Source organism: Pseudophryne corroboree, chromosome 2 (genome assembly GCF_028390025.1).
Source record: "Pseudophryne corroboree isolate aPseCor3 chromosome 2, aPseCor3.hap2, whole genome shotgun sequence".
Lineage (NCBI taxonomy): Eukaryota > Metazoa > Chordata > Amphibia > Anura > Myobatrachidae > Pseudophryne > Pseudophryne corroboree.
Genome location: NC_086445.1, coordinates 162609116 through 162618433, shown reverse-complemented (window position 1 = coordinate 162618433; position 9318 = coordinate 162609116).

Sequence of the window (9318 nt, the reverse complement as noted above, 5' to 3'; positions counted from 1 at the left end):
CCTAGCAACGGGGAACGCGGTCCGCCAGTGGCGTCCCCGTTGCTAGGGTCCGTGCGGCTCAGCGCGCCCGGCGTCTAGCGTTGCTAGGGAGCCGGCGGCTGTACGTGCACGGCGTCTCTAGTTGCTAGGTGCCGGGCCGCGCAGACCATCAAGCGGACCCCGGCGCCTAACAGTACCCCCCCCCCCTTGAGGAGGGGTCAAGGAACCCCTAAAGCCAGGTTTCTGAGGAAATTCCCGAAAAAATGCCCTCTTGAGCCTCGGGGCATGAAGATCCTTATCCAGGACCCAAGACCTTTCCTCCGGACCATAGCCTTTCCAGTGAACCAGAAAATACAGCCGATCCCGGGACAATTTGGAATCGAGAACCTTCTCTACCAAGAACTCCTGTTGTCCCTGTACATCCACTGGAGATCTACCCTGAGAGATCTTCCGAGGAAATCTACTGGAAGAAACGTATTGTTTCAACAGGGAACAATGAAACGTATTTCCAATCCTGAGAGATCTTGGTAAACGTAACCGAAAGGCAACTGGGTTGACTCTTTTAATAATAAGAAATGGCCCAATAAATTTGGGTCCCAGTCTAACCGAGGATTGTCGAAGCCTGATGTTGCGAGTCGACAACCACACCCTATCTCCCACCTTAAAAGTGCAAGGACGTCGGAGCCTGTCAGAAAATTTCTTCTCTCGAAAGGCCGCTTTTCTGAGAGCAAGGTGCACCTTTTTCCAAATGGCTCTGAGATGGGAGGTTAAGGTAAGCGAGGAGACTGAGGAATGATGAAAAAAAGAATTAGCTCTGGGGTGAAAACCAAAAACTGAAAAGAATGGAGACTCTTTAGTGGAGGAATGACAAGAATTATTGTAAGCAAATTCAGCCAACGGAAGAAACTCGGACCAATCATTCTGGAGTTTGGCTGAATACAAGCGCAAATATTGTTTCAATGATTGGTTAACTCGTTCGGTTTGCCCGTTGGATTGTGGGTGGTAACCGGATGTTAACGACAATTTAATCTTCAGTGAGGCACAAAAACATTTCCAGAATTGTGCGATGAATTGTGGACCCCGATCAGAAACAATATCAGTAGGCAACCCATGAAGCCTGAATACATGGCGGAGAAACAAAACTGCCAACCCTTGGGCAGAAGGCAATCGGGGAAGAGCAATAAAATGAGCCATTTTACTAAAACGGTCCACTACCACCCATATAACTCGGAATCCGGCTGAAAGGGGAAGGTCAACCACAAAATCCATGGAAATATGAGACCACGGCCTGAGAGGAACATTTAAGGGCATAAGTTGCCCGATGGGCAAGGAACGGGGAACCTTATGCTGTGCACAAACCTGACATGAATAAACAAATTCCTTGACGTCTTTAGAAAGACCAGGCCACCATACTGAGCGAGAGACTAACTCCAATGTCTTAGAGACTCCTGGATGCCCTGAAACTTTGTTATCATGGAATTCCGTTAAAACAGTAACTCTCAAAAACTCAGGGACGTAAAGATGACCAGCAGGAGTAATTCTAGGAGCTTGGTGTTGAAGCTGTTTTAACTGGGTAAATAAATCTTGTGTGAGGCCTGCCCAGATGACCGAAGATGGAAGTATGGGGGTAACAGGATTGTTATTGTGAACCGGAAGAAAGCTACGTGACAGGGCATCAGCCTTAGTATTCTTGGAACCAGGCCTGAAAGTGATTATAAATTTGAAACGCGTAAAAAATAATGCCCAACGTGCCTGCCGGGCATTAAGCCGCTTAGCCGATTCAATGTATTGCAGGTTCTTATGGTCAGTCAATACCGAAATAGTATGTTTTGCTCCCTCCAGCCAATGCCTCCACTCCTCGAAAGCCCACTTTACCGCCAGTAACTCCCGATTACCAACGTCATAGTTGGATTCAGCGGAGGAGAATTTCCTGGACATAAAGGCACAAGGATGTAACTCCAGAGACTCCGGATCCTTTTGAGAAAGGATAGCCCCCACTCCAACCTCCGAGGCATCAACCTCCACCACAAAGGGCAATTCCGGATTAGGATGTCTGAGGACTGGAGCCGAGACAAAGGCTTGTTTCAAGGCCCGGAAGGACAACTCAGCTTCACGCGACCAGTTGGTAGGATCCGCTCCTTTCTTTGTCAGAGCTACAATGGGAGCAACCAGGTCAGAAAAAGAATGAATGAACCTCCTATAATAATTCGCAAACCCTAAAAAGCGCTGAATTGCTTTTAAATTGGTGGGTTGCGCCCAACTAAGGATGGCCTGGAGTTTCTTTGGTTCCATGGAAAATCCCTGAGGGGAAATTATGTACCCTAAAAAAGATATTTCCGTGACATGAAACTCACACTTCTCCAGCTTGGCATATAAATGATTCTCACGTAACTTTTGAAGAACCAGACGCACCTGGGTAACATGTTGTTCCATTGATTCAGAAAAAATCAGGATGTCGTCTAAGTAAACGACCACGAATTTCCCTAGGAAGTCACGGAGCACATCGTTAATGAGGTCTTGAAAAACTGCCGGAGCATTGGACAGGCCGAACGGCATCACCAGGTATTCGTAGTGACCCGACTGAGTACTGAAGGCCGTTTTCCACTCATCTCCAGATTTAATTCGGATGAGGTTGTACGCTCCTCTAAGGTCAATTTTAGAAAAAATCACAGCAGAACGTAACTGATCAAAGAGTACAGAAATCAACGGCAAAGGATAGGTGTTTTTAACTGAGATCTTATTCAGGGCTCTAAAATCAATGCAAGGTCTAAGCGAGCCATCCTTTTTCTCCACAAAGAAGAAGCCTGCACTTAAAGGAGATTTTGATGGTCTAATAAATCCTTTCTCAAGGCTCTCCTTTACATAATCATTCATAGCCGCAGTTTCTGGCCCGGATAATGCATATAATCTTCCCTTTGGCAATGCGGCACCAGGAATTAACTCAATAGCACAATCATAAGGCCGATGGGGAGGCAGAATGTCCGCATTGCCTTTGGAGAAAACATCAGCAAACTCCTGGTATTCCACCGGAATGAGTTCTGGAATGATAGCTGCTACTCTGACTGGAAACGTGATACATTCCTTATCACAAAAAGTACCCCAATGTGAAATCTCCCCCGACCGCCAATCAATGGTGGGATTATGAAAGGCCAGCCAAGGGTGACCCAGAACAACTGGAACTGCTGGGCAATGTGTAAGAAAGAACTCGATTTTCTCGGAATGTAGAGCTCCTACTGTAAGTAGTACAGGGGGTGTACGGAGAGAAATAATCCCATTAGACAGCGGACTCCCATCTAAGCCATGCATGGTGACACACCTACCCAAAGGTAGCTGAGGAATGCCTGAGGCCTTAGCCCAAGTTAAATCCATAAAGTTTCCTGCAGCTCCACTGTCAACAAAAGCCGACACCGAGGAACTGAGGCTGCCAAAGGAAACTTTGACTGGGACTAAAAGGGAGTTATTCGAGGAGATAAGCTGCAGACCTAGGTGAACCCCCTCACAATTCACCTGGTCAAAGCGTTTCCCGACTTGTTCGGACAATTACGAGCAAAATGTCCCTTACCCCCACAGTACAGACAAAGACCAGAATTTTGCCTTCTGGCTCTTTCTTCAGGAGACAGCCGGGAGAGACCCATCTGCATGGGCTCCTCTACGTCTTCAGGAATGGAATATACACACGGACTTGACCTTACAGGTGCTCCTTTTTCAGCCCTCCGCTCTCTGAGACGACGATCAATCTTAATAGAAAACTCCATGAGTTTATCGAGAGTCTCAGGAGCGGGGTACTGAAGGAGACTGTCTTTTATAGACTCTGATAAGCCGAGGCGAAACTGACTGCGCAGGGCTGGGTCATTCCAGCCACAGTCGTTCGACCAACGGCGAAACTCCGTACAATAAACCTCCGCAGGATTTCTACCCTGTCTGAGGGCGCGCAACTGACTTTCAGCGGACGCCTCTCTATCAGGGTCATCATACAAGAGCCCTAAAGACTCAAAAAAAGCGTCAACTGACAACAATGCCGGATCCTCTGCTCTTAAACCAAATGCCCAGGTCTGAGGATCCCCCTGGAGCAAAGAAATAATAAACCCGACCCGCTGAGATTCAGTACCCGAGGAAGTCGGTCTTAAACGAAAATAAAGTTTACAGGATTCTTTAAAATTAAAAAACTCTTTTCTATCACCAGAAAAACGGTCAGGCAAATGCATCTTTGGTTCAGGGACTACCCTTGGGGAAGCTCGCAAAAGATCTTCCTGCGACTTCATCCGAAGAGAAAGATCCTGAACCATCTGAGTAAGTTCTTGAATCTGGCTGACTAAGAGCTGACCAGGATTTGGCCCTAAACCTGTTGGATTCATGAGGCCGATAAACGATAAGGGCGGATTATGTCTGCCCAACTTCGATGCCCCCCGGTCTTAATGAGAGACAAAGGAAAACCCGAGACAGGGTGATAACAAGAGGCCCTCTAACTAAACAACCAGGCCAGGGGCTAAGCAAACTCAAAACTATAATATGTGCGGAGAAACCGCCAGGGAAAAGGACAACCAAAATATCCACTTGTCCAATTCTCCTACCCGGCACCGCCGAGTACCAGAGAGGACTTGTGGAAGCGGAACCCTCCGCAAATGCTCCAAACACAAAATATAAAAGGTAAAGCGGCTGAGCCGCAACACACGGCAGAGCCGCAACTCACGAACACCACTGGATATAAAACGGTGATCAGTCAGGACTCCAGGGAACCAAACGACCTCTTGGGATGAGATGACAACTCCCGAATACCGGACTTCTGAGGACTGGAATGACCGGATACAGCAGGACTGGAAACAGACTCTCAGCAAACAAAGGCAGCATGCAGGAAGCTATTACCGGCGTCTGTGAGAAGCCCTGGGAGTGTATTTAACAAGGAGTCCTCCAATCAGCTGCTAAAGGCTGATTAGAATAAATGCCGTGCAGCTGCCTTGCTGCACGGCCAGAGAGCAGGTGAATATCTTAATTTCCTAAAGCCTAGCAACGGGGAACGCGGTCCGCCAGTGGCGTCCCCGTTGCTAGGGTCCGTGCGGCTCAGCGCGCCCGGCGTCTAGCGTTGCTAGGGAGCCGGCGGCTGTACGTGCACGGCGTCTCTAGTTGCTAGGCGCCGGGCCGCGCAGACCATCAAGCGGACCCCGGCGCCTAACAAAAGTCCTTGGATGTCGTGAGGGCTCTGAAGATATATGTGAAGAGAACTTCTCGTCACAGGAAGTCGGACTCTCTGTTTGTCCTATATGATCCCAAGAAAATTGGGTGTCCTGCTTCTAAGCAGACTATTTCTCGCTGGATTAGGTTCACTATCCAGCACGCTTATTCTACGGCAGGAATGCTGTGTTCAAAATCTGTTAAGGCCCACTCTACTCGTAAGGTGGGGTCTTCCTGGGCGGCTGCCCGGGGTGTCTCGGTAGTGCAACTTTGCCGAGCTGCAACTTGGTCTGGGTCGAACACGTTTGCAAAGTTTTACAAGTTCGATACTTTAGCCTCTGATGATCTGAAGTTCAGTCAGTCAGTTCTGCAGGAACCTCCGCGCTCTCCCTCCCGTTCTGGGAGCTTTGGTACATCCCCATGGTACTAATGTGGACCTCAGCATCCTCTAGGACGTAAGAGAAAATAGGATTTTGGTACCTACCGGTAAATCCTTTTCTCGTAGTCCGTAGAGGATGCTGGGCGCCCGCCCAGCGCTTCGTTTTTTTGCACTTGTTATTTGGTTCAGTACAACTTCGTTTTAGTTGAGTACTGCATTGTTACTTGGTAAGTAATGTTTCAGCCGCTGCTGAGTAGTTCAAGCTAGTTGTCTTGATGTGCCTTGTATGTGTGAGCTGGTATGAATCTCACCACTATCTGTGTTAAGTCCTTCTCGAAGTATGTCGTCTCCTCGGGCACAGTTTCTAGACTGAGTCTGATAGAGGGAGGAGCCAGCCCACACTCTCAAACTCTTAAAGTGCCAGTGGCTCCTGGTGGACCCGACTATACCCCATAGTACTAATGTGGACCCCAGCATCCTCTATGGACTACGAGAAAAGGATTTACCGGTAGGTACCAAAATCCTATTTTTAATTACCTATCGGTAAACCTTTTCTCGAAGTCCGTAGAGGATACTGGGGATCCATTTAGTACCATAGGGTATAGACGGGTCCACTAGGAGCCATGAGCACTTTAAGAATTTGATAGTGTGGGCTGGCTCCTCCCTCTATGCCCCGCCTACCAGACTCAGTCTAGGAAACTGTGCCCGAGGAGACGGACATACTTTGAGAGAAGGATATAAAAGGAAAGTGGTGAGATTCCAAACCAGCACACACAAACAAGAGGAAAGCCATGATAACCAAACTTGGAACAGCTGAACCAAACAACAATACTTAACCAAGTAACAGTGCAGGATGAACGAGGCATCGGGCGGGCGCCCAGTATCCTCTACGGACTACGAGAAAAGCATTTACCGGTAGGTAATTAAAATCCTATTTTCTCAGGGGGCGTGGCCAGGCTGGGGGAAGAGGAAGACGCTTTGAGCCTGGGCTCCTGCGCCTACTCAGTTTTATAGCCCTCCGTGATCCTTTTCCGACCCTGTGGTCAGCACCACTGAATAGCAGAGACTTAGCTGCATCGGGAGAGGTGGGTTGTGGAGCCGGCGGGCACACCCTGTGCCCGTGCGGGTTGCGGCCTGCCTACCTGAAAGAAGCCGGGGACTCGAGTGGCGCTGGGTCCGAGCCGGAAGTGACGCGACGGGACCCCGAGCGGGACGGAGGTACGGAGCGTCCCATCGATCTCCCCCATCTGCGGCATCCTCACCGTCCCTGCACCAGCCCGCCTCAGTGAACCCTCCCAGACGATAACCGAGACCCCCGCTGAGAGTCCTGACGAGACGGGTGAGCGGACTCGCGATTGCGGCCGCGCTGCCCGCCCCGCACGTGACAACCGCTGCAGCCAGCTCCCGGCGCTACTCTACCCCTGTACATGACAGGAACCCCGGGGCTCCCGGCTCATACCCGCTGACACCACCAATGATCCCAGGGGGCTCACAGTATTAACACACCAGAGGCCTGTGACTGGAATCTGACGGCGCCATCTTGGCTGCTGGCAAACAGCCAGTACTGCGGTGCAACCTCCATCCTACACAGCTTTTTTGCAAAAATCTATCTGCATCTATTTGCCTCTACATATGAGGTAGGCTCTGTTTATACTCACTCCCGGATAGCTGATATACGGCCTTACAGGGAGAAGTCAGACATATTTATAAGGATAATTCATTGACCCTTCATATTCAATATTCAATTGGCTGTCATCCCCACTGATACCCGGCACCTGGGTGCCGCGGGGAGATTTGTCTCTAGCCGAGCCGTACTGATGTGATCACAAGCGCGATGTCTGGAACTCCCCCCCGCTCCTGAAGCTGTGAACCCGCCTGGGCATGTATATCGAGCCGACATAGGCTTATCTCTCCTCCTGGGTCCGATTTCTCTTGTCTACGACAACCGTGGTAGGGATCTTACATTGGGACAATGCCGCCTAAACGCCAAAAAGACCCGACTCCAACCCGCCAGGTCGCCTTCTTTAAGCAGTCCCCATCTTCCCAGTGCCAGAAAAGCTCTGTCATTCCGGACCCCCTGCCTAAGCAACTCCGGGGTGGCGACGACATATCCGTGACTCCTCGGGTGAATCAAACACAACTCTCTCAACTGGATGATGATGCACCCCTCACACTCGGCTCTATGCGGCAACTCCTGGCTTCCTTTAAAGATGATATCACGATGGAAGTTAAGACAGCGCTTCAAAGCTCCCAATAGACGGTCGACGCTATAGGCCAACGCACGGATCATCTACAAAATAAGTGTGAGGAGGTGGTGAAGTCTCATAATGAGGTGATTAACCAACTTGAAGAGCTACAGGCCGAAGTCGCGGATCTTAGGCGGAAGACCTGTGACCTTGAGGACAGGTCACGCCGTAACAATATAAAGCTCCGGGGCATCCCAGAAACCGTCACCAACGCAGAGCTCACTCAATTTGCGACAGACCTCTTCATGGCGCTTCTCCCTACCAGCTCTATTGATGACTTTCTCATCGACCGTATCCATCGCCTACCGAAGGCTAGAAATGCCCCAAAGGACGCTCCGAGAGACACTCTAATGAGGATGCATTACTTCCATATCAAGGAACAAATCCTGCGGGCGGCTATGCACCCGGACCTGCCTGCCAGGACCTTGGGAGATGTACAAGTGTACGGAGACCTCTCGGCAGCTACCCTAGCTATGAGACATTTGTTCTATCCGGTGACTTCGGCACTCAGGAAAGCTGATATCCTATACCGATGGGGGTTCCCGACGAAATTGTTGGTTAGACGTAACGGTGTTATGCACGCGATAATCACGCCAGAGGCAGGTCTGAAATTGCTGGATTCCTGGAGGAGAGAAGATACACCTGAAAAGGCACCGGCAACTCTCAAGCTGGCCCAGGAGTGGTCGATGGCAGGCAATTGACTTTAGAGACTGATTACCTCATCCAGGTTGTATGCCATAGCCGAGCATGATCTTGATTTTTCTGTATCCCTTTAAATCACAGCGTGTCTTTACTATGCACTCCCGGATAATGCACCGGTTGAGCATGAAGTAGAATTTTTCTCTATCCATATGTGCGGTACTAGTATAACTTGGGTTGTTTATTTTGTAATGTTTTCGCTATAATCTTGCTGCCCATGGTTAACCCCGCATTCCCTTAATGAGACATCTATGCTCCTCTTGACGTTATATATGTTGTCTGTGGAGCTGCCCGAGAGGAGGCATGTGCCCTATGGCCCCTTGAAGATGTCCATTTTTCAGGTTGAATTTTTTAGGAGTATGGGGGAGATAACTTCCCGCACCTCGCCCTGACCCCATGTGTTGCCTTGCTAGGCAACCCTATTTGGCATCCCTGAGGTGCCCGCTCTATGTCCCTTTCTTACTGTTTCTTCTACCTTCCCTGTCTTTCCCGTCTCTCAAGTTTTAACACACACATACTCTAGCAGATCCCGCTACATAATTTCTATATGCAGCCTGGTTTTAGCATTGTTCACTGATAAGCCTAATGGTTAATGTACTTTCCTTAAATGTGAAGGGGCTGAATTCACCGAACAAACGACGATTGGCCTTGCGCCACTTTGCAAAATGTAAGGCGCATATAGTGGCCTTACAGGAGACCCACTTCATTCTTTCGTCACCCCCCCATCTCTTAAGGATAATAAATTTCCCACTGGTTATATGTCCAATGGCCCGAAGAAGAAGGCTGGGGTGGCCATATTATTCTCTAATTCTTGTGATTTCTCTCTAGAACATCAAATTTCAGACC